General features: G+C 43.0%; 1 protein-coding gene across 1 annotated transcript in view; it reads right to left on the bottom strand.

The window, feature by feature from the left end:
- The window catches only part of Rhbdd1 (rhomboid domain containing 1), a 122,932-nt gene that overhangs the window by 22,546 nt on the left and 74,779 nt on the right, over positions 1 to 25,607 (bottom strand). The gene's annotated exons all lie outside the window — the stretch shown is intronic.

Genomic DNA, 25,607 nt, shown 5'->3' on the forward strand with positions numbered 1-25,607 from the left:
TTGGAGCAGGCTCCTTGTAAACGTTGAACTCTTTCCCTAGTTTTAGGCAAAGGGGTCAATACATAATAATAAGCAAGTCTTCCCTCAAAGGGAAATTTGCCTTGTCTTAGGCCCAAAGCTAATGGCTTTGCAATAACTGGATATAGACTGATACAAAGGTTGCTCACTCAGTTTTAGTCATTAGGACCTAATGACAATCAAGAGAATGCTAACTCGTGTTTTCTTCCTTGACTGAGGATGCATACTTCACATAAAACTTTTAACAAGAATCTGTTTTCCCATCAGCCTTTTCTCCAGCACACCAACTTCCAGTTTACATCAATATAACATCACCACCATCATTGCCATAAAACACCATCTTATTGTTTCTTGGTGAAAAGTCCTGACAACGACTGAACCTGTTTCTTTAGATGAGAAAATGGAGAACTGGAGGTCAGAGAAAGGCTACCTAGCAAAACCAGCCAGTCCCGACCCCTGCTGTCCTTTCCTGCCCGGGCATTTTTTTCATTGTTTGCTTTGGTTAGTTTTTAGGCATCAAGCTGTCTAGCATATCTCCTCTCAACTGATGACTCTGCCAGTCTTCAGGGACCAGAACAAACCCAAGTCAGGATGTTGCTGTGCAGGTATCTGATGGAATGTTTAAAGTCCACAACTGGTGACCTCAAAGAGGTTACCCTAGGCCATCTGGATGGGCCCAAGTGAATCAGCTGAAAGGTCCAAGATAGCAGCAGAAGGAATTGTATCACATACTCAATCTTTAGCCACGCCTGACAACTCCGGCCTGCTGGAGTGGTCTACGCTCTGGAATTTGGACTTGCCGGCTCAGCTCCCACAACTGCGGAAGCCAGTTCCTTGCAGTAAGTAACTCTTGATACCATCTCCCCCTGGCTGTTTCCTGGTTGAACTTTGACTGACACACTAGATACTCGTCCCTCTGTGTTCCTCTTCTATATTTCATTCTTATACCACCCCTTGCTTACTGCTGGCACTGTAACTTTTTTTGTAGGCAGGCTTACACCTCAGATGCTCTTGTAAACACACAGCCCTGAGTCTTAACATATGAATAAGCTAGAAGAATGAAATCACATTATGTGAGAGCAAGACAAGACGATGTGGAACGCTCCCCAAGGACCAGTACACCTCAGAATGCTCACAGGAAATAAGCTGAGTCAACGTGAGTCACAGGCCCAGAGGTCATGTCACCAAGAAGCTATTAATGTCAGTTACGGATAGGCGATTGTTCGTCTCTGTGGTGAAGGGCGGTCCTTTAAATGGAGAACACTGAATAGTTCTAGGCCCCGGGTCCTGACCAGTGACCATATCTCTCTTTACCTTTGCTTCCTGTGATTGTGACTACCCTAAACCCTCTATAGACACACTGCCAAGTACCGCATCGGCACATACTGCACCCATACCTAACTTAAAAAAAAAAACAACAACACCCTTTTACCATTATAACACATTTATCAAGTTACAGAATGACTTCCAATGACGTCTCAAACAAGTTGCCAGGTTATGGATCGGAGAAGTGGAAACAGAATATAATAAATTTTAAGGGATGCTGAAGCCAAGACAGGTAGAAAGTTTTAGGTGGGGTAAGAATTTTCAACTCCAGACATTCAATCTAGGCTGATTTATACAAGGCTTTTCACTAACTCGACAGGTATTTAAGAACCCCTTTGTTACCAGATCATGAGATAACACTGAAAAAGTTTCATAGAAAGTACACTTGGGACACGCTGACTCATACGCTTATTATGTGGCATTTATGGCCTATGCTCTTGGGGCGCTGGGGCCCCCTCACAGAGACTGGGTCCACCTCCTAGATCTGGTTCCCAGAGCAACTCCCAGATGAGTGGATAAGCACATTAGGATACTCCAGCCAGACCCACCACATCAGGAGCTCAGGGTGGGGCCTAGCAACGGTTCCTAAACTATGGTGTGGATTCCCGACTAGCTCGCAGAGCTTTTGGCTAAGCAGGTCTGAGCCAGGGTTTACACATCCAGCAGATCCCTGGGTCACACTTTGAGAGCCAGTACTCTAGATCTACATTCTACAGTGGAAACTGGGGCCAGGGCTTTGTAAATGTAAGTGATCTTTAATTGTGTATATATATCAGTTGTCCTATTGTACTAAATACATTCTCAGGGCTCAGCACTTTTGGCTGCCATATTGGATAGCAGAGACACAAATGTCCCTCACTGCAGAAAGCCGTTGTGGGGGGAGTGCCACCCTAGAGCTACTGGGGATCCCGACCCCCACCCCCGAGGGAATTCCTTCTACAGGCAGTCAGGTACCGCAAGCAGAGAAAGCTGCATGCTGAAGAGCCCCAGGAAAGGCAGCCTAGAGCACGTGCCACTGTGCTCACCAGCTCCTCACCCACATGAGCAGCAGCAGCAGGGATCAAAGCAGGAAAAGCCAGAAGCAGAAGCAAGGCCCTCGCTGGCCATTGTGTTTTCTTTTTATTCTTTAACCAGGCTTCAGATTAGGACCGGGGAACTCAGAGCCTCTGAGAGACGGATCAAGAGACAAACACAGAAATCCCATCACGCACCAGTACTGATCTGTCCTTTGAAATGGCTCATCAAGGTTATTGCTTTCTTCCACAATGAAAAAGTTACCCATTGGTCATCAGTTCTCTTCTTACTAGAACTGTCAGGGGGCTTTGCAGCTCCGGACTTAGTCTTCTAGGATCCCACTCTTTCTTCTCAGTTTTTTTCTTACCCTCTTTCAGTACCTCCTTTCCCCCTTAAACATGCTTTTCTTTCTAACCGGTCAGCAGCTGCCCCAGTACTCAGTCCATGAGCCTCTTCTGTACTCCTTTGGTGATTTTAAACATACCTACGAGCTTAAATTATTTACACCATGTTGGTGTGGTTAAAAAACACATCTCTAGATCACAACTCTTTCCCAGCCTCACACCCAACCACCCATTCACCATCCCCATGTGGAGCTCAGATAGGTCTCTCAGGATATATAAATTGAAGATCACCTCCTCCTACAGACCTGTTCTTGGTCCATGTGCACGTTAATGATGAAAACTCCAGTCTATCAACGGCTTTGGCCCAATACCTTAGGCACTCTACACGTTACTTTCGGTCACAGCCACTATCTAAAAGCCCTTGGGCTCTGCTCCCCAGTCCATCCAGAAGTAGAGCCCCTGGCACCTCCTCCTCTGTGGCCAGGTGGGGATCACCCCCTCTTATTGCCTGATTTCTGCTGTGGACTCTGAAGTGGCCTTTCCGCGACTGTCCTTGATGGCTGTACCCACTTCCTAGGACTGCCCCAGCAAACTATGATAAATGCAGAATCTGAAAACAACAGAAATTTATTTCCATTCACATTTGGAAGCCATAAGTCCAAACTTAGGGTGTCAGTTGGGTTGGATCCCTCAGGAGGTACAGAGAGAATCCATCACATGTTGCTGGGGCACTGGGAGTCCTTTGGATTCCTGGCCTCCTGCCCATCCCCTTGCTTTACCTCTCTCTTCACATGACCCATGCCTCCATGGTTGTCTCCACCTTTTCTCTCTTTTATCAGGCCACCTGTCATGGGAATTAGGGTCTACACTATCCCCGGATGATATCACTTTGAGAACTTTGACTATTTCAAAGATACTTGTTGCACATAAATGCACACTCAGAACTTCTGGGTGGAGTAGCTTCTGAAAGCGACCGTTTAACCCACTGTGCCACTGTACGGATCATTTCAACCCAGCAGCCCCCTGCAATCCTTTTGAAAGGTGGGTGCTCTAAGGGTGCCCATCTCTAGGGTCCAAACTACAAGACCTGTGTGACTGGGCTTCCTATGGCTCCATTTTTCACTCTGAGCATCCAGTCAGAGTCATGATGGCTCTACTGGAGATGACAAGAAGTGGAAGTACCAGGACCTTTGGGGACGAACCAGGAGCACTCATCTACCGCCTACAGCCAGGAGGTGACATCAGGTGGGCAAGCTGGAGAGGTGGGGAAGAATTACAAATCCAGTGTTGTACATCAGCCGCTGAGATGGCCTGAGGTAGGTTTATATATCATTTCATAAGCTCCTAAAGAGAGCTGCACTGAGGAGATAAATGTGGAAGTTACCGGTCTATAAATAGTAACTAAAGCCTTGGGAGAGGGAAGGAGGCCCTATAGACTCCAGCCATCGGGAGAGCAGATATTGAGAGGTGGACGAGACAGAGAGCATGCAGGAGAAAACAGGCAGAGAGGCCAGAGCACAGACAGGAAGGCAGGAGCATCTGGTATTAGGAGGGCAGGGAGGGGCAGAAAGGACTGGGAAGGGGGCAGGTGAGCCCCGTAAGGTTAAGCCCATGAAAGAAGGAGGCTCTAGGCCTCAGCTACACTGAGATGGTAGGAACTTAGCCAGATGTGAGGCATCTGGCAGCCGCTTCCTGGTGGCATGGAGGATTCAGAGTTGGTGGTGGCAGCCAGGCAGTTCTTCTCAGAAATGTGAACAGAGAAGGATGGGAGCTGGAAAGCAGGGGTGGGTTCTTCCCCCCTCTGGTGGCTCTGCCCCTCCCCCACACTCCAGGAGGAGATCTCTCTTGATGGAGGCACCAAGAAAGAAACAACAATAAAAGAATTTCCTGAGCAGATGGGGCAAGTGAGAGGAATGGGTTCTCCCAGCCTTTAGTCCTCCAGAGGGAGCTGAAGGCACTTCCTGCAGGGTTCCATGTTCTCAGGGATGCTCAGAATGGGCCTCTAGTGTATCATCAGCACGTACTGCATGAGTTTCACCTTCTTCCTTTCCTTTCTTCTCCCTCCCTCCTCCCTTCCCCCTCCCTTCTTCCCTCCTTCTCTCCCTCCCTCCCTTCCTCTGTCTTCTTGCTCATTTCTCTCTAGAAATGTTAGCATCTCTGATCTTTACCAGTCCCTGCACAGAGGAAGATTAAATTCCAACCATACATTAGTTTTGATAAAATTTTCTTCCTAGAAATAAAGGTGGGAGGGTTTAGTAAGATGGCCCTTTGCCCATATATAGAAATGATTAAAGACTAGACGGCCATTCGATTTGGAGTGGAGTCACAGAAGAACAAATTTATGAATGGGTCTTCTTTCCGCAGTCCTACTGTCAGGGCTAATTACGTGTATTAATTAGAACTGTCAACACATGAATATGCTTGTTGAAGCCATTTCCTATGGTAAAATATGAGACTTGTAAATATCAAGACACTTGGAAAACGCAGACGCTCACTTATTAGCAGCGCTAAGTGATGTAGAAGTACTGACTGCACAGTGTGCCTTGGGAACTGACTGCAGACAGGGTCCTAGTTAACAAAGCTGTTGTTGGTTCTCTCCTGCTTAGGTGATAGGCTGGTTGAGCTCTGGGACGAAGTGGTCGGTGTGGTCACCAGAGAAGGACTTCCTTACTGGAAAACTGGAAGGAGCCTAGGCTGACCTGGGAGTGCCTCTCTCTTATTAGCTTGAACTTGACTGGCAAGCAAAAGGCAACAACCACCGCTGAAGTGATGGATGAGACTGTCCAATTACCCGCTGTGTGACCTTGGCTAAGTGGAAGGCCACCCTGCTTCTCTGCAACATGGTTCCTTCTGAAAACATGGCAACAGCAAGAACTTGTAAAGGGTGTGGTGAGCCTCACGTGTGTTCACTGTGTGAGATCAGGGAAGGGTAGAAAGGAAAACAAGAGTGTGTGTGGGGGTAATGTTCTGTGTGCCCTGGACCTCCCACTTCAGGTATGTATCTCAGATGCACGGGGGTGGGGGGGTGGGGGGGGACAAAGCTCCCTGTCCATAAACCCCCATCAATCCTGCAGTGTCTGTCCTCGGGGGAAGGAGAGACTGCTAGGATTCCAGGCTTGGTTGACCGCAAAGCCGGGCTGCAGAAGGATTCACCACAGGCTTCAGGGACATGGCTGCTGACCCCTTGTAGGTTCCTTTTTCCATCTTACATACATTTGAAAGCATGGCAGTCAAACTCTTAGTAACTCTTGATAACTATTAGAAAATACCTAACATAAAACCCATTTTAAATTAAGGTCAGTTCATCAAGATACTTCAGCTCAATCCTATGTAACAACTTGGCAATGATCTACAAAAGACAGACTTATTCCTGTTCTATAGTCTGCTTTGCAAGATTTTGGAGACTCATGTTTCTGTCTGTAGGAAGAGCTGCAGGGAGCACACACTGACTGCCCATAGCCAGTACTGCTGAGGTCCCTCCCAACGTAGAGCCCGTATATTCCAGAAAATAGCAAGATGTCAGTATTGGAGCCATAGATTAAAAATCCACTTTTGTAAACTTGGCTTACAGAATTGGTCAACTAATAACATGCTGATCATTCTTGATTCTTTCTAAAAAGAAAACACCCAAACCATACCGTAAGAATCCTTCTGGTCAAAATTTTAGAGCATGAAAATAATATAACACAACCTGGCATGGTGGCACACGCCCGGTTTCCTAGCGCCTCGATGGTAAAGTGAGAAGAGAGAAGGTTCAAGACTAGCCTGCACTACATAGGGAGATCTTTCATTAAAACAACTAACAAGGGCTAGGGGGCATCTCATTGTCTAGCATGCTCAGGGCCCCATGTGTAATCCCTAGCACCAGAAAAAAAAAAGTCATAACACATACAAAGAAAATGTAAATGAACTACTTGATCCTTTCCCATGAATGACCATCCAGGACAAGGTAACAGAATCCATTGACGGCATCTCTAGTGACATGCAGGCCTTCCACCCACAGTGGGTAGTAACTCAGAGACTCCTTTCCCTGTAGAGTGGGCTGGAACTGAACTACTACCAAAATGACAGACTTGACAAACGTATAAACCCAAGGAAAGATGTGCAACTCCTTTATTTAGTATAGTTGCATGGAAATCGTGGTAAGATGTTGCTGCAGACCAGCTGACTGGCTGAGATGTCAATAACAAAACAGACAAAAAAAAAAAAAAACAAACAAATTACAAGAGGAACAGTTGGCCCACTGACATGGAAGACGCTGTGTCACCAACCTTCAAGAGCCTGCAGATCAAAGCCACAGGGTCACACCACTTTACAACCACTAGGATGAATATGATAATCTAAAAATGCAGAGAAATAATCATAACAATAGAACAATGTGGAGAAACTAGTGCCCTCATGAGATGAGGACTTTTTTCACTTGGCATGCTTTCAGGTTCATCTGTGTTATAATATTTATTAGTGTCTCACACTTTTCATGGCCAAATGCTATTCACTCCACAGAACAGAAGAAATACACGCCCTCTGTCTGATCGTACCTGATTAAAGTTATTTCTACTCGATTATTATAATGAATTTCCACATATACATTTTTGCATAAGCTACATTTTTCTTTCTTTTGGAAAATGCTATTTGGTATATCAAAGTTAAAGGAGTTTTTTGGGTTTTTTTGTTTTTTGTTTCTTTTTTGCTTGAGTACCCGCCAGGCTGTTGTCAAAGATCACTCTATCATCTTACAATCCCAACATCATGGCATGAGGGTGCTGCTTTCTCTATACTATTGCTAAGATTTGAGTTTTTTTTTTTTTTTTTTTTTTTAAGTTACCATAGTCATCCTGGTGGTTGTATGGTGTGTGCACTTGAAGGATGGCGGCACAGTACCATCCTTGTTGTGTGTCTTTGGGGAAGTGCCTGTTCAGATCTTTAATCATGCTCCCAGTCATTGTTGAGTCTGCAGAACTCTTTACATAATGCACTCAAGTTTCCTTATCAGATGCAGTTTACACAATCATTTTTCCACTGTTTGATGGTGTCCATTACATCACCAAGCTTTTTAATTTGGATGAAGTCCGACTTAATCTGCTTGTGTTTTGTTGCTATCTTTTGGTTCCACTTGCAGGCACACATAGGGATTTACAAGTGCACGGGGCATATGGTTATCTCTTCCACTTCAGTTACTGGGCTGCTTCTACATCTGACATAGGTTACTTACTCACCACCAACACTCAGATCTTGTTCTGCCTACAGACTGCCTTTTTGGGTTTGTGCTCATAACCAACAGGAATCTGTGTGCAACTCATCATGCTTTTTTTTTTTTCCCCAACAGCATCAGAAAGAAAAAGCAAGAGGACTGATTACCAAGACCTCCTTAGAGATGGGGAACTTCATAGCCTTCTAAGATGGCTTATGGAGGTCATCATGGTGATGTCTGTGTCACTTCAATGGAAGCAGAAGAAAACAGGCACAGAAGCAGATGTGAAGAATGTGCAGACTCCAGGAGGACAAACGATTATAACACGCACTGAGTTAGCTACAGGGTAACACACAAAGAGAGGCTCTAAGGCCAGAAACCAAGAGGGAAGCTAAGTCTGCGATCTCTGAGAACTACCCTGCACGTGGCTGTCTTGCCCAGCTTCTCCTTCCTGTGGCGTCTTCTGCCACTTGTCCTCATAACATTTCTGAGTCAGATTTTCCTGCCAGCTGTTTCGGGTCAAAATAAATAATTTTGATGGTTATAATTAGATGATTCTAAGCCCCAAATAATCCTTGTACTCTGATTCTTAACAGAAATGCAAGGCTACAGAAAATGTAGTTGAAAGAAATGAATACTGAAAATAAAGAAAAACAAAAGTTGGTTCATTTCCCAGTAGAATTTGTGGCCTACCCTGATTCCTGAAGGAGAGCCCTTCGGGACTGACAGATGACTCTCCCAAAGCCCAGACTTGTGTCTCCTTCAGAGCAAAGGAAAAACACAGCTTCTGCTACAGATATGACTAAAGGGCTCCAGAGACTGGGTATCTAGAAGTCCAAGAATGCCAACTGGCTAAAGGAAGGGACCATGCTGATGCCAGGAGTGACATCCTAGACAGAGCTGAGGGGTTCTGAGCCCTTCGGGATGGAGGCTCTGCATGTGGAAGGCACTGGGCACAGGTTAGTGCTGAGTACTGACTCAGAGTGGGACTTCTAGGGAAGAATGCATGAGTATGGTGGACTGAAATGGAATTTGAATTCTGCCTGCTAACCACATGCCCATGCAAGCCATTTCCTTTCTCTGTGTCCCAGATCTTTGAAATGGGACTTCGTGGGGTTATTACTGCATTCTCCCTTATTACAATGAAGAGATCTGGGGGAAACACCAATGCTAGTGTCTGTAGGTGGTGAACACTTTGTAGATGGTGACTATTTGAGAGGAACTGAGCTGGATTCTCCCCACATTCACCTGTGGAAGCCCTACACCTGTGTGCTTTCACTTGGCGAGAAGGCTCTTAAAATGGTAATTAAGGTTAAGTGAGATGACATGAGTTCAGCCCTAACCTACCGTGAACGGTGTCCTCACAAGGAAAGAGACAGGGGACATGGAGAGAGTATGTGAGACCAAGTGTGAGGTGGACACCTCACAGGACACAGAGAAGCCAGGTGTGCCGACACTTTGATCTTGGCCTTCCAGCCTCCAGAACAGTGAGGAGTCAGTTTCTGCTGGCTAAGCTGCTCTAGCATATGAATGTGCTGCTGCAGACAGACCAACATGGCAGGACACAGCTGGGAGGACATGACTTGTTTGCTCCATTTCCACAGGCCAGCGATCCCAGGCCCTAAAAGACTTGTCACGCCATTGAACAGAGAAGAGTATCAAGATGATGCAGAGGTGCTAGAATGCCCCAGGGATACCATGCTGGTATCTGGCCTCTTCTAAAGTTTACCAACTTTTAATGCAAAGCATCACAAACTGAACTGTGGCTTTCTGATGACCCATACACTGCCTTACCTGATTCTAGAGGGAGCAAACCAGCACACAGGCCTTCATGATTGTGACTGGGAAGCACACGCAACTGGGATTCTGTCTTCTACCTCCCAGCACCACCGGCCACAACTCTTTGATTCCATTCTCAGGTCTAAGGCAGAACCAGACCAGGGCATCTGACCCTCCAGGGATGGCAAGGGCCTGTAGTCCTAGGCCCTGTACTACCCACTCTATTTACCACTTGGAAATATCTTCCTGTTCTCCATCAGACATACACACCTGTCCCTTCCTCACCTTGAAACTATGGGACACCAATCCCCCATGGATAAACATGACCATGGTGGTGTCAGCTCTACCATGTCACATTCCAACAGGATGTGTAAACGTCAGGGGTACTTCTTTCCAAGCTGCCTCCCCTCCTCATGTTTTAGGTCTCAACTTCAATTGCTAAATACCAACTCCGCAGAAAGGCCTTTGGCGATCTTTGGCACAGCTCCACTTCCTTCCCTTGGCTCCATTATTCCTCTCACCACACCCGATTTGCATCTTTTCTACAGCAATGCCCCTAGTTGTAATGACTTTTATCTGTTTGTGCATCTGTCCACCTATCCATTTGTCTCTGTCCCATTTATCTTCTCATTGACTGCTTTCTCTACTGTACGCCATGCATTCCCTTGGGATATGGGCGGTATATATTTCATTTACCATCATTGTGTTCTCAGCACCACATTTTGCACACACCAGGCATTTCAGCAGTCACTGGTGTATGAACACACACTGCAAGCACCCAGGAAAAGGAGGAAGTCTACCTTTGCTTAATCTTAAATCTTCTAGAGCAGTGGTTCTCAGCCTTCCTAATGCCGTGACCCTTTAATACAGTTCCTCATGCTATGGTGACCCTCAACCATCAATTATTTTCATCACTACTTCATAACTGTAATTTTGCTACTGTTATCAATCATAATGTAAATATCTGTGTTTTCTGATGGTCTCAGGTGACCCCTCTGAAAAGGCCATTTGACTCCCAAAGGGGGTCAAACCTCAGCTCACAGGTTGAGAACTGCTGTTCTAGAGTTTGTGACTGGAAGGAGATGGTACAATGCCACCTACCCTACACCTATTATACAAAGGCAACTGAAATTACAAGAGTAGCCTTATCATTAAACATAAGATGGCAGGCATGGCCTTTTTCAATGTCGTCCCACACCTTGTAGGTTACTGGCTGTCATAATTTTGGTTTGGGGTCTATCATTATCTAGTGCCTACTAGAACCCGTTAAAAGTTACTTAAGGGACGGCCCTTGACCTCTTAGCTGTGGTTCCTCCCTAGAACTTCTCGAGGCACACGAAGATCCCAAGGTACAATCCTTTAAGGCAGCTGACAAATACTTAGTGGGCAGACCGTACGTGGTTTTTCCCTTGAAGAACTTAGCTCATATTTGGATTGACTATCACACTGAAAAGGTGAATCTGGGTGATGGTATAGTTTAGAACGCTGTGTGTGTCCCCAGGACTCTGTGTATTGACATGCGATCCCCAGTGCGTGGTATTAAGAAGGTAGAAACCTAAGCTAACTGTGGTATTTGGAGATGGGATCTTTCAGAGGATGGTAAGAATTAGAGCAGTGGTTCTCAACCTTCCTAATGCTGTGAACGGGTTGCTCGACCCCCAAGAGGTCCTGACCCACAGGTTGAGAACCACCGAATTATAGGGTCACTCAGCATGCTGGAATCCCAATGACTTCACGAAGAAGAGACAGGACATACTGTACCAGTGTATGCCCAATGCCTTGCACACCTGGAGGTCATCAGCAGGAGGCCATCACTACAGGCAGGCCTTAATCTCATGCCTCTATTTACTATAGCCCAAATTTCTTTATAAATTACCCAGTCTCTAGTACTGGATTATTGGCAACAAAAACTAGGGTAGCACAGGTGATATGGTAGAAACAATTCTGTCTGGGGAGCAGAACAATACAGATTCCAGGATAAGCCTGAGGACTGACAGGCTGTATGGCTCTCAGCCAACGACAAGCTCTCTTTCTAGGGTGCCCTGTGCCAGCGTCGTCTGGACCAGCCATCTCCAAGGCTTTCACAGAGCGATAGTCCAATAATAGCTGTGTTAATGAGGACTTTTTAATTTTACAGACCAAACTGCTGCCAACCAGCTCACAGACTAGGCCTTTCTCTGCGCCCGAGTGTCAGCTGAGCCCTTCTTAAGTGGCACAGCCTTACCATCACATTATAGCCAGCTCTAATTAGGAATGAAAAAAGTTCATTCCTCTCTAATAAGAAACATGTTAAAAGGCAAACATTTTTTTTAAAGGCACTATAAGCAATAATCATTAAAATTCATTGCATTATGTTAACATTCTTCAAAAGTCTTAAGCCTTTACAGCACAGCACACGTAAAATTCATGCTATTTTGTATTTTCTTAATTGTATAAATTTCCATAAGAGCTGGAATGTGATGCAAGTGAGTCTTAATGGCTTCTTTTATGCTTATGGAGATATATAAGAAAACTATCTTTATGTACGGAAGGGGGATAGAGAAACCCACTTTACTCATATCCTTCTACAATATGGGTTCTCCACATACTATTAAATGTAGACATACAAACTTCAGGACAGCTGGGGGATGGTTAAAGTGGGTGGTGCTATGTATATCTTCAACTTTAAAAAAAGAAAACAACAAAGTGCATGTTGGGTGTTGAGGTGCATAGATGGATGGGATGGTGCCCACCGTCAATCCCAGCATTCTGGAGGCAGAGGCAGGTAGACAGTTTGATACTAGCCTAGTCTACACAGGGGCTTCCAGAGCAGTCAGGGCTGCATAGTGAGACCCTGACTCAAACAAACAAAAAAACACACAGAAAAACCAAGGTTCTGGCTGTTCTTACAGGGGAAAAGGGAATGGAGAACATCCCAAGCTGATCCTCAGAGCTCTGTTCCCACCAGCCAAGCTGTGCTCAGCTTCTCTGGGAAGCGTGGGACGAAGCCTAGTCCCTCTACCACACATTTGCCTGTGCACACTCACTCGCCCCACCCCACCTGCCACGGATTCCAACTTAGGGGCCAGAGCATTTTCAGAAGCTGCGCAACTGACTCTTACAGGCAAGCAGTATTGAGGAACAGTGCACTTGACTAACCTGATTAGCAAACTCCATCTTTGTGTTACAGTCCTTAGGTGTACCACTCAGATAACCTAAACTCATCAGAAAGGATGATCTTTGTTGATGGGAAATCAGCTGAGGCCACTGCATTTATAAACACGCCCCTTCTTCCTGACGTAAACTATATTGTTGGTAAAGTTGTCCCTGACACTCTTAATATTGCTTTTAAATTCTACCTTTTCATTAAACTGGAAGGCTACATATATAGCTGGATGAATGTTACCTGGGGGTTGGAATTTCCCAGCTATCCACTAAAAAGACTGAAAATAGGGCCGGGCAGTGGTGGCGCATACCTTTAATCCCAGCACTTGGGAGACAGAGGTAAGTGGATCTCTGTGAGTTCAAGGCCAGCCTGGTCTACAGAATGAATTCCAGGACAGCTAGGACTGCTACACAAAGAAACTCTGTCTCAAAAAAAAAAAAAAAAAAAAAAAAAAAAAAAAGACTGAAAATAACCATAAAACCTGCAGTGGAAATTTCTATAGAAAGTTTAACATTAACTAAGAAGATATTAATAACCAGTGCTTTATAAAGATCAACTTAAATTTTTTTGTGAATGTTTTACAAAAAAACCCTAACACTAAAATTTTTCTAATTTCAATCAAATTTGGAATGGACAGAGTACAAACACATAAACTAGTAAACCATTTATAGCACTTAGCAGAATATGAAAACTATTGCTAGTGCTGTTATCATCGGGGGCTGAATTGCATCCCCACACATGTATACCTTAAAGCCCTAAAATCTAGAATCACTCAGGTGTGATTAGCTTTCAGAACACTCACACATAGGAGATTTTATGGTTTTACACCCATATTTCACCCCATATATACACAAAGCACCTCAAAACAGGTGGGGGAAAACATAAGACCTGAAAAGATAAAGAGTACTAACATCCAGATGAAAGAAAAGACAGCAACAACAGAACCAGGAGAAAAGCTTCACAACACTAGTCTGAGGAAGATCATATGACACATAAATACATGCACATACACATATATATATGATATATATATATCATATCTATATGTTGGGATATGACTCTCCTCTCAAAGCACAGGCTTTAACAATAATAAAAACAAGTGGAATTTCAAACTAAAAAAAGCTTGCACAGCAAAGGAAACAATCAATGAAATGAACAGACAACATACAAAATGCGGAAGATGTCCATAAACCATGGATATAAGGGATTAATATCTAGAATATATATTAATATCTAGTACTTGAACAACTCAACAGCAAGGAAAAAAATGACCCAGTTTAAAGACAGATAAACGATCTGAGCAGACATCTCTCAATAACAGACACATAAAGGACCAATAAGTACTGGGAAAAAAAAAAGATCAGTGTCACCAAACATTAAATAAAATGCACATTAAAACCACAATAAAATATTTGTCACCTGGTAAATGTTGCTGAGGATGTGGGAGATAGGAACCCTTCCTTGTGTTAATGAGAATATAAGTCAGTGTGCTCTTTATGCAAAACAGTATGAAGGTGAGGTCAGGGAGGTGACATTGGAACCCAGTGTCCAGCCACAGACCATGTACTTAATCTTTATGTTGCTTTGCTCTGACACTGTCTTAAGAGGTAATAACTGTGGTATTTTCATCAGTGATAATTTAATAATTATTAGTGTTCTGGGGCTGCCATAACAAAATACCACAGACTGAGTAGATTAAACAACAGAAATTCATTTTCTCCTGTCTCCCTGCAGATGCTGGTAAATAAACACTCTTTGCTCCTGCATACTATTTGAGTCTGGGGTCTTCTTCAGCGATTTCTTGGACCGTTACATCATCTATCTGTCTGTCTCTCTCCCTCTCTTTCTCCCCCCCCCCCATCTCTACCTACCTACCTACTTATCCACCCATCTAACACCTACCTATCTACTCTATAAGTTCTGTGTTAGAGAAACCTAACATATACCCCAAACTTTAACTTTATGAATTCACTGAGAAAAGGCTGTTCAACACCTAAGTAATTTGTCTGACAACATTTCAGATAAATAAGGTGACAGATGTTATTATATCATTTTGGCCATTCATGGGTGGGAGGAATCTGCGTTCTGAGCTTATAGTAAATGAGATTGAGTTTGCATACTTCTCTCTTCCATCTCTATTTTACTTTTTCAAAGTTAAGTGCTTGCCTGTCTTATAGCTATGGAGAGCAGAGACTGCGTGATTTTTAGAAAATACAAGTCCTGACATTATTAAGGACAGCGCTTATTTAGTCTCATTAGTAGGCTAGTTAACTGACAGGCAAGTACGTCTTAATTGCTCATTAACTCTGATGATGTTCCTTTGTCTGGTGTCAAGGTCTGGGAGAGAGCACAGGGCATTTACGGAAATGCTGATTCTTGGGGGACAGCTGAGACACATTTTGACTCTGGCTTTAAAATTCCTTGCTAGGGTAGTTATTTTTTTCCCTCTGGCTAATAAGATGAGCCATGCTGTTGATTAAATATTATGTTCGGGCATCACAAGGTCTTTCTCTGTCATTGATTATGGAAACCATCCTTGGTTAGATTGTAATCTGCAAAAACTGACGGCTGATGAAAAAGGCACTGAGAGAACAGCAATGGCCAGGGCTCTGTTGCCTCTGCCTACTCAGCCTGACTTCACGCAGGACTGAGCAGTGAATGTAGATATTGTTACATGGCCTCCTGAGTCTCTTCCTTAAAGCACACAAAGAAACCTGGGCACTCCATTAAGCATGTGTCTGTACCCAACAAGAAGCACTGTCCAATATGTTTGCCTATGTGCTACATCACAGTGCAATGTTTATATCAAACATTAAAATAACAATTAGCAAATAATTCAGGCTATCAAGAAGTAGGGAACGTCACTATCTTTGAAATGTCACATTCTCAGGGGAAAGGCTCAAAATGGGCTTTGCTGGACCCACATTATACAAGTCAGGGGCTTATGTCCTTCCTTGCCCCAAAGCATCCTTTACACAGCAATAAATAACCAGAGGTCTAAGATTTATCTTTGTCATGGCACAGTGTGGCAAAGCCAGTACCTGCTTGCCCCCAGAGGCATAGTTTGTTTAAAGGTCTAATGAAGATGGCAGATGTTCTATACAGATGCCTCTCCTTCTAGAAGACACTTATTAAACACTTCATTTTCCCTTACTGCCCACCAGCTAGTTATGGTTTATTTCAGCATCACTAGGCAAAAGCAAACAGTTTTCTTTCAGAGTCAACTGGAAACAAACTACAGCAACAAAACTATTGATTGGTCTTTTTGATGTTCTGACTTTGTAAATGACCCCAAATGAAGCAATGTTAGCAGTCAACCCTTACTGTTTTCTAATAACACAAAAATCACAATTTGCAGTGCAAAAATGTTCGTCCACAGAAAGTGAGTCAGACTCATCTTCCCTCAGCAACCTAACCTTCTAGGTACCACAGGACCTTTCATTGAGATGAATCAGAACAGACAGGCAAAGGACACATTCAGGTAGACTTCTGAAGCTTTACATTTTTGTATGCTGTGAGGTAGACAGAAATGCCCGGTGCTGAGCTAAAACCACCTAAAAGTAAGTCTAGTGTGTTCTGGAACCCTCAATAGAAATTACTGTGATTCGCCCAGTTTGGTGTTATTATGAAAAAGCCACAAGGTCATTCTTGGTGCAGACTTACAAATCTCTTAGGTATACCTAGGCATAAGAATGCGGGGCTATGAGATACTCATAATTTACATTAGAAGGGGCCGGGCTTCAGGCGTACTACTTTATATACCCTCTAGTGATGTGTTCCCTGGCATCTTCAACAGCATCTGGCATTTCTTTTAGCCACTCTAACACGCATGTGCAGCCATGTAGCATTGCCTCATTCAAGTTTTAGGCTTTACATTTCCATGATGAACAGTGATGAGGAGTACTTTGAACAAGTAAGGTTGAGGGACAGTGGCCGAAGTCAGAAAAATGTTTACTCTTATGGTTATATGGTTACACACACATGTGAAAAAAATCACTGAGCTGCATACCTACAATTTAGGCATTTTACTAAAAAAAATAAATGTTTTTGTACGGCAAAGGAAAGAAGGAAATCAGTGTGGTAACCAAGAAAGGTGAGACCAAACTCAGCTACACAGCTTGGGTAAGAGTGTGAAACCCTGGCTCCAAAGAAAACAAACAAAAAGGAACGAGGAACCATACCTGCCCCTCCCCCCAAAGTAATGACAATAGGGTGGAGAGATCTGGCTAGGATGCTCTGGGCTCTTCTTGGTCTCCTTCATCACGCTACCCAGACGAACACCTTGCAGAAGCTACAGATAAATAGATATGGTACAGTTTCCTCCTTACACTTAGGAGACTGTGGAGATAGGCAAAAATATTTAATAGTTTTGTAATACATAGCTTTATTTAACATTTTTCTTTATAAATGTTCTATACTATTAGCAGAAGTTTTAGAACTGGGATAAGCCAAACAAGAAAGCATAAGTCACTCTATCTTGTTTCTGAAGAGTAAAGGTAACTGATGCTTTGTTAAATGTGGTATTTATGGGAGCAGGTGAAATTTTATTAAAAACACCATAGGCACCCTGCTTCTCACCAGGTACACTGTGAATTTGCTTCTTTGTCCTTTTAATGGCTCAGTATCAGTCTATAAGAACCTATTTCCTATTGCTGCACCATTACGCCATTTGAGATTTTCCAAAGCAAATGATTACAATGTAATTTAAAGTAGCTTAATATTTATATTAATATCAGTAACTTTTTGAATGTTGGGTCTTATATGACCACATGCTCTAACTGAAGTTGGTAAAGATACATAAATGCACATAGTAGGGCCCTCACACCTGGCTCTCTGGAATGAAGGGCAGTGGAAATAAGACTGGCATGAGATGAAACTAGACCTCTCCGAAAGTGAATTCTGTGATTCTATGATACACAGAAACCAGTAATACAACTCTAGGTTATTCTCATCGATGGCACAGCACAATCAAATCACACACAACAGGTGGGAGAACACACCCATGAAGGACTGAGGGTGCAGGATAGGCTGGAGCAGATGGATGAAATGTTCTCATGTTGACACTTGGTATTCCGCAATTATCAAATGAAGATTCTGTAAGGCAGCTCCACACAACACTATCTGAAGGCACACTAGTGAGGTTCTTATGAGAATGTAGACTCCTTTGCATTACACATCACTTCTAAGAGGGAAACTAATGAAGGCAAGTACTATATACATAGACTATATAATATATAAATTATAACACACACACACACACACACACACACACACACACACACACACACACACACAATTTCCCTAAAAGCAGGCATGGTGGAATATAGTCTCAGTGCTTGGTAGGACCACTTGAGGTCAGGCTAAGCAACATAGTGAGACCTGACCTAAAAAAAAAAAAAAAAAAAAAAAAAAAAAGAAAAGAAGAAGAAAGAAAGAAAGAAAAGAAAAGACACAGTATTTCCAAATGCTCATTCCAATTTTTTTTTTTGTTTTTGTTTTTTTTTTGTTTTTTTTTTTCCGGTTTTTTTGAGACAGGGTTTCCAGGGTTTCTCTGTGTAGCTTTGGAGCCTATCCTGGAACTCACTCTGTAGACCAGGCTGGCCTCTGCCTGGCTCTGCCTCCTGAGTGCTGAAACTAAAGGTTTGCGCCACCACCGCCAGGCTTCCAATAGTTTTTAATAAAGATAAATAAGTAACGCCCTAACATCTTGCTTCTGACTTAACAGTGTCCTATGTAGTACTTAAGATGCAGTATTCCTATATAAGGAAGGAAATCCTTCCCAACACAAATAATTTATTTCATGGTTAAAAAAAAAATTCTTATCAGGAATTTTGCTTAAACATAAAACAAGACTTTCAAACTGTCAGAACAATAGAATTGATCCAGACCGGTAGGGGCAGGTGTCTCAGTGTGCTTTCCATTGCTGTAACAGAGCATCTGAGACTGGGTAATTTACAAAGGAAAGGTAGATTTGGGCTCATAGTTCGGTAGCCTGGAATGTTTGAGAGAACAGCATCAGCCCAAGCCCTGAAATGTCATCCATGGCAGGAGGAAGGGCAGGCAGGCACTTGAGGAAGAGAACAGACAGGACAGACATCCTGAACAGCTGCCCACCTTCTAGGGAACTAACTCAGTCACACAGGATCAAGAATTCACTCCCACCCGGAAGGCCTTGATAATGGTTCTTTGACAATCAATCATCTCCTATAGGCCATGCTGGGAATCAAACATCAACACGACTAGCATGGATGTTACATGTCAGTACTGGCACTTAGCTACATCTAACCCACAGCAAGAATGAAGGATGGGAGCCAAAGACATGAGACCATTCTTTCTGTGTAACATACTCATTTTAATTTAGCCAAGAGCTGTCCATAGAGGTGACACACAGTCTTTGGCTTTCTCAATCCAAGACGGTGACAATAGGCAATGTGACTAAAGACAGGGAATGCCCTCTGGTTCGGCTTTGCAGACTGACTGTGTTTCAGGTCACAGCTCTGCAGCAGCGTCCTACATGGTTTCTCTTTTCTGGACTTCTTGCGGGCTGCAAGAATATATTATAGAGATTCAGCTGTGTATTAAAGTTATACTTTGACCAGCCAAGGGTCTGTCAATAGGCAAGCCATTTATTATGAATATTTGGTGCTATCCAGCCTTTAATATTTCAGCTGTCTTCTGCTATGAAATTCTTGTGTGCCAAAATATTTCCAGACCATTTGGCTAACAGTTCCGCTCCTCAGATCTGCTGAACTTCCCTGTTGGAGCCAGTACTTGGATAAGGTCAGTAGGCAAAGACAAGCTGGCGGAAGATGCATAGCTTTGTTTTTTGTGCAAATGAAGCACAGACCATCTCCTCACCTTGAGGCCTAGTGGCTCTCCAGAGCAACTGACTGAGAACAAAAGAGGTTTTCACATATCAAGGTGGCAGAGAACTGTGCGTCCAGAGACAGAAGACAGGCATTTTTCTGTAGAGCAGACAGAATGGCATGGCGAGAGAAAAGAGAGGAAGACAGAGGTTCCTTAGAGGGTAAGCAGATCTCAGGTAGAGTTTTCTAAGTGCCAGGAGTAGAAAGTAGTGGAAATGGAGGAGGAGGCCGAAGATGAGGCTAGAAGCATAGGAGTTTAGTCGTTAGCAGGACTATGAGCTAGGGAACTGGATGGAACTGACGCTATGCAGACTGGACTTCGTCCCAGAGAAATAAAGTAGACGGATAAAGAGCTTGGTATGTCTAGAGTTATTCTTGTCCTCAATGCCTGGTGGAGCTATAGCTGTATTGATAGAATTTTGTCTTAGAGGAATAGAGTTAACAGACATAAGAACATAGTGTATGTAGATTTTTTTTTTTTCCCTCAGATATCCCATGCTGGACGCAGCGAAATCCCCTGAACCCTGGGTATTTCATACGGACCGGCTGTGCTGCGTGCCATGTAGGAATAGAGACATCTGCCATCTAGTCTGGTATTTCCCACTTAGAATGTGACCATTCTGGGCAAATCACTGCATATTTTTTTTGTGTGCCTCTGTTTAATATCTAGAATAATGAAGATAATTGAAAACGCATACTTCACAGGGCATTCGGGTATGGGAGCCTTCCTAACATAGCATTCATTATCTATACTCAGTGACCTGAAGGAGCTTCACCAAAATGTTTACACATAGCTGTAAGGACATACCCCAAATGTGAAGTAGTTTTTCTTTAGGCAGTAGGGTTATAGATTAATCTGTGTGGGCACATACACATTTTACCAACTGAGACATCTTCCCAGTCCCAGGTTACTCTTCAAACATCTTTTTGCTTATTTTTTATTTCTCCACAGTGACTATGTATTACTTTATAACCATAACAATACTACTACCCCAAACTGAAAAGGCCATAACCGATATGCTTAGGTGTCCATCATCTCTTTTATGTGTTTAGCATCACCCACTCTGAGGCTATTTGGGAGTTAGGTGGGACTTCTTCCAGGACAGGAGTGGAGTGTTGCTGACTCACATGGTGAGTCAAAGGCTGACGTGCACAAAACTCACAGCATGTGTGTAAGTGTGCTGGTGAACTTGCACCAGAATAGTCTTTCTGCAGGCATGGAAAGGCTGAATAGTCACAAAGTGTGGGTCTGATCTAGAGCCTTCCAGAAGGGCACCTTACATGGTCCAAGGGAGCCCGGCCTTCTCCACACCTGCTCCCTGAGGCAGAAACTGTCAGCAGGATGCATGCCATCATTATCAGACAAACAGACCATGAGGACATTGAACCAACATGTTAGCTCTGGTAGCATCTGAGGCCAGTTTCTATTCTAGAACATTCCAGTTCTGTTTGAAATCACACTGCCTGTTTTTGTTCTCTATCATTTTTATTTAGAAATAAGGTAAATATTTTACTTTTTTAATTAAAAAAAAAGTCAACTGATCCCAGCCTTAATTAGTTTTGGGATACGATGACATCATGATATATGTACAGCAATAACTTAAGCAACGGATCATAGTAATACTATATTTGCACTCCCCAGACTTGAGTGGCATTTACATGCTTAATATAATCTACAGCACGGCTCTTCATTAACGCTCAAAGAAACTGCAACTCAATTAGAGAATAAAATATTAAGATATACCCTTGGGACACACTATATATCATTGTGAAGTATGCTTACAATGCTTAGAAAGAAATCAGAAAACTTCTATTAAAATACAATTTTATTAGCTGTAAGTATCAACTATTGAGTATACATACTGAAATCTAGGACTTTTAGTTAAAAAAAAAATACAAGAAAAAAAAGGGGGGGTTACTACTTGGTCTGTGTCATTGTTTTAGCCCCAGTACAAAGCTCTGAAAACTGCTTCATATCTCTTGATCAATGAGAATACAAGATGCAGGCAATTTTAACATACTACCTGATAGTTCTTGTTCTAAATTAATACATTTTTAGAGAACTGGCAAGACTCTGCAGCAGTCCAGCAATAATGGTTTTCTCAAATTACCTTATGAAACAATAAATACACATATCAGTAACTTCTGAGATTAAAAACTTGCAGAAATAACTGGAAAATCCAAACGACTGTATTAGTAAACCCTTAGCTGTACTCCTTGTTCTATGGGTTCTCATGGTTGCTGTAGCAGAAAACATCGCAGGTTGGCACATAAGGCCATCACTTCCCTTAAGTCAAAGGCTACTTACTGCCTCTCTTTCCGACATCCAGTACACCACTTAGCTGAATGACAGTACGTCTATTAACTCTCCTGTTGCCCATCAAGGTGCAGAGTATTCTTACCTCACAGTAAAGGCCAAGACTTATTCACGATTTTCAGTGCACAGTACTTTACACTTGGCCTGGTTAGTATGAGGGCTTGGGTGAGGATCTGCTGAGAAGCAGAATGAGAAACACGGCACCTCTCTCTCTCTCTCTCTCTCTCTCTCTCTCTCTCTCTCTGACCCCACCCACAGCAACAGTGATTCTGAAAACTGACTGGGCAGCACAATGAGTCGTCTCTGTGTGGAAGGAGAAAGGAGATGGGGGAACTAATTCATTATTGTCCCCGTTATATTTTTATTGCCAACTGTGCCCATTAGCACATGAATGATGCCTTTTCATACATGGGTGAATGTAGGCTCAGAAAAATGATAAACTAATTCACATATAACTTCTCACAAACATGTTCAAATTGTTTATACTCTACTTCTCATAGACATTCTAACACTCTTCAATGGTGGCCCTTCTACTTTCCAGAAGAGACCCACACAGAATTCTGATTCCTCTATTACTCCTCTTCCACGCTCACAGATTAACAGTTATGTGCAATACTTCTATTTCTTTACATGCACAATTTCACACCTAAACATGGTCTCAAAGAGAAAACTTCCTTCACTGAAATGAATACCCCTGACATGTAGAGCAGTGAGAAAGAGCCAATAATTTAAGGCAACCGTTGCTCTGCACTGAAATTGCTTTGAAACAATCTGGCAGATGGTACTTTTTTTTTTTTTATTATTATGTAGAAGTTTTCCTGGGGGAAAACACATCAAATTACTAAAAGAAAGAAAGAGAGAAAGGCTAAGTGGTCACACAGAATTAGCATTAGCTATACATCTCTGTCAAGGGTGCAGCGCTCCTCAGCCAAGCAAGGCAGCAGCTGGAATTTGCATATGTTATCAACCACCAACTGCCAATGACTGCAGTAAGCCAAGGGAGGCTCACAAAATCATACAGCTAAGATACAACCATCTCATGTGTGTATTCATCAAATTATGTCTTTCTAATAGAGTTGTGTGGGTTCATCTTCTAGAAGGTTTTCATCGGTACAGCAGCAGACCTAACTTTCAGACACCACTGCTTCAGGTACCTACCTATTCCACAACACTTCCTAGCCACACCTTCCTCCGGTCTATTGCTACAAAATAACAAACCTAGACTTAGCAAGGGGACAATTAACACAGTCAAAGTACTTATGTACATACATGAGTATGTCACGGTGAAACCTATTTTGTACAATAAATGTAACTGAAAAAAAAAACACTGAATGCGATTTGGTCCACTTTTCTTACAATTTCCCATACAATAAAATAATCAAGACAAACACTACCTTTACAGTCTTTGATGTTGCTGCAAAGAAAGGAAAAAATGTACAATTTAATTACAACAAATCCCCTAGTCATTTAAGCCATACCTCAGCTGATCTCTTTGAATATATGAGTCTTATGAACAGAACTCAAAGGTATCAACAGCAGAGGTGCTAGGTATTAATTGGGAGGCCATTTCTTCTCCATTATGGCAACCAGTTTCATTCTCAAGCCAAGGCTTCCATAGTGTATCCTGCCCTGATTTCGAATGTGGCTAAGGAGCAACCCAGTTGCACAGTGGTGTGTGTGTGTGTGTGTGTGTGTGTGTGTGTGTGTGTGTGTGTGTGTGTGTACTCCACCTGATCATCACAGGTCAGCAGTGTGGATGTGGGAATGTGCTTTTCAGAAATCTAACAGAAGATACATATGTTATCCTACCACCAACAAGGAGGCCCAGATTTACACAGGACGCAGGCCCTAGGCTGGCAGACGAAAGCGGTGAAGGACAGAACTCTGTGCCCAGGGCCAGCTGAACTTGGTGGCAGGTTGTTAAAGAAGAGCAAGGGGAGAGGAACAGAAACTACACAAGGAGTGGGGAGGGGAGCGAACAAACCCACAGTGAGCTCAGGCTCCTAGCTAGCATCTGCCTTTTGACTCGGATAAAGAGATGGCTCTTTTCCAAGTTTTTCCTACTATTATGGTATCAGCTGCCTCTTGGACTCATTTGTAAGCACTGACTGACAACAGAACAAGACAAGATTTCTGTTAATAGTGAATGTGCGAGTACTCGAAATAATAGAGCTCTCTTATTATTCCCAGCATGCATTTTAGGACTTGTAATTATGGCCAGGTACCACTTGGAAATATTAGAAAACTCTGAGGTTGAAAACTTGCTACCCTGATTCCTTAACTTACTTTTACAATGTATTTAAGCGAGGAAGAGCCTCAAACTAATTGGTGTGGGCTTGGTATTCTCTCTCCTAATGAATTTCTCTTGGCTGGCTCTTTTTTAAAACAAAACATAGCTGTTAAACTAACATTCCTTACTATAAAATCCTACGAACCAAAGAGAAAAAAATATGCACACAGCCTTAAGAACTACTGTTTCTAAAGTATCTTCTGTCAAAAGTAAAAATAAATACGATGAATAATAAGAAGCGTCTAAAGTAAATCCCTCAGGAATGATTGGCTCAAACCCCAGAAAAGGAAACCCTCCATGGAATGCTGAGAAGTGCAAAGAACAGCGCTCCTGCCCCTACAATAAACACAAAGGCTGGACAATCTAAACAGTAACTTTCCTTGACTACATTCAAGAGCTGTGGAGGTAGAGAAACCACAAATCCTAATCCTAAAGTGGTACGTGGAACTTGCTTACCTCCTCAAATCCTGCTGCCAGTAAGAACTCAGAGAAAACCATGAGACGAGAGGTAAAGGCTGAAGAGTGGGCGAGCAGGAGATCCCAGAACCACTGGTGCTGAGACAGGAGAACCACACACTGACCCAGAAGAGAAACAGGAGTTAGTGTCCATCGCCTTAGTGACAAATGAAGAGACGGTCCGATAGTGTGTATCTAACTCCTTATGACTGCTGTGAAGGACACAACAGTATCTATGTCATATCTGTGCTAAAACTGGCTAACTGGAATTGAACGAAGTCCTGATATAAGTGATCACATGTAGGAGACAGAGAATAGCGAGACATCTCAAATGCATCAGGAAGAAACAACCAGATAAAACATAGATTTCTTACAGTTTAGTGGGATTAGTGTCTGTGCTGGCGAGTTTTATGCCAACTTGATACAAGCTATACTCATTTGGGGAGAGAGAACCTCAAGTAAGAATATACCCAGACCTGGGCAACCCTGTCGGGTATTTCTTGATTGATTATTGATGTAGGTGGGTCCAGCTCATTGTGGGTGGTGCTACTCCTGGCCTCTGGTAAGAAAGTAGGGTGGGCAAGCCATGAGAAGCAAGCCAGTAAGCAGCATTCTTCTATGGCCTCTGCTTAAGTTCCTGTCTCCAGGTTCCTGCCTTGAGTTTTTGCCCTGACTTTCTTTGACAACAGACTATATGATATGGAACTGTAAGTTGAAATAAACCCTTTTCTTCCCAAGTTGTTTTTGTTCATGGTGTTTTTATCACAGCCACAGAAACCCTAGCTAAGACAGAAATTGGTACCAGGTTTATGGGATATTGCTGTGATTGACCTGATCATGTTTTGGGGAGGACTGTATTAC

This window comes from Peromyscus eremicus, chromosome 13 (assembly GCF_949786415.1).
Source record: "Peromyscus eremicus chromosome 13, PerEre_H2_v1, whole genome shotgun sequence".
NCBI lineage: Eukaryota > Metazoa > Chordata > Mammalia > Rodentia > Cricetidae > Peromyscus > Peromyscus eremicus.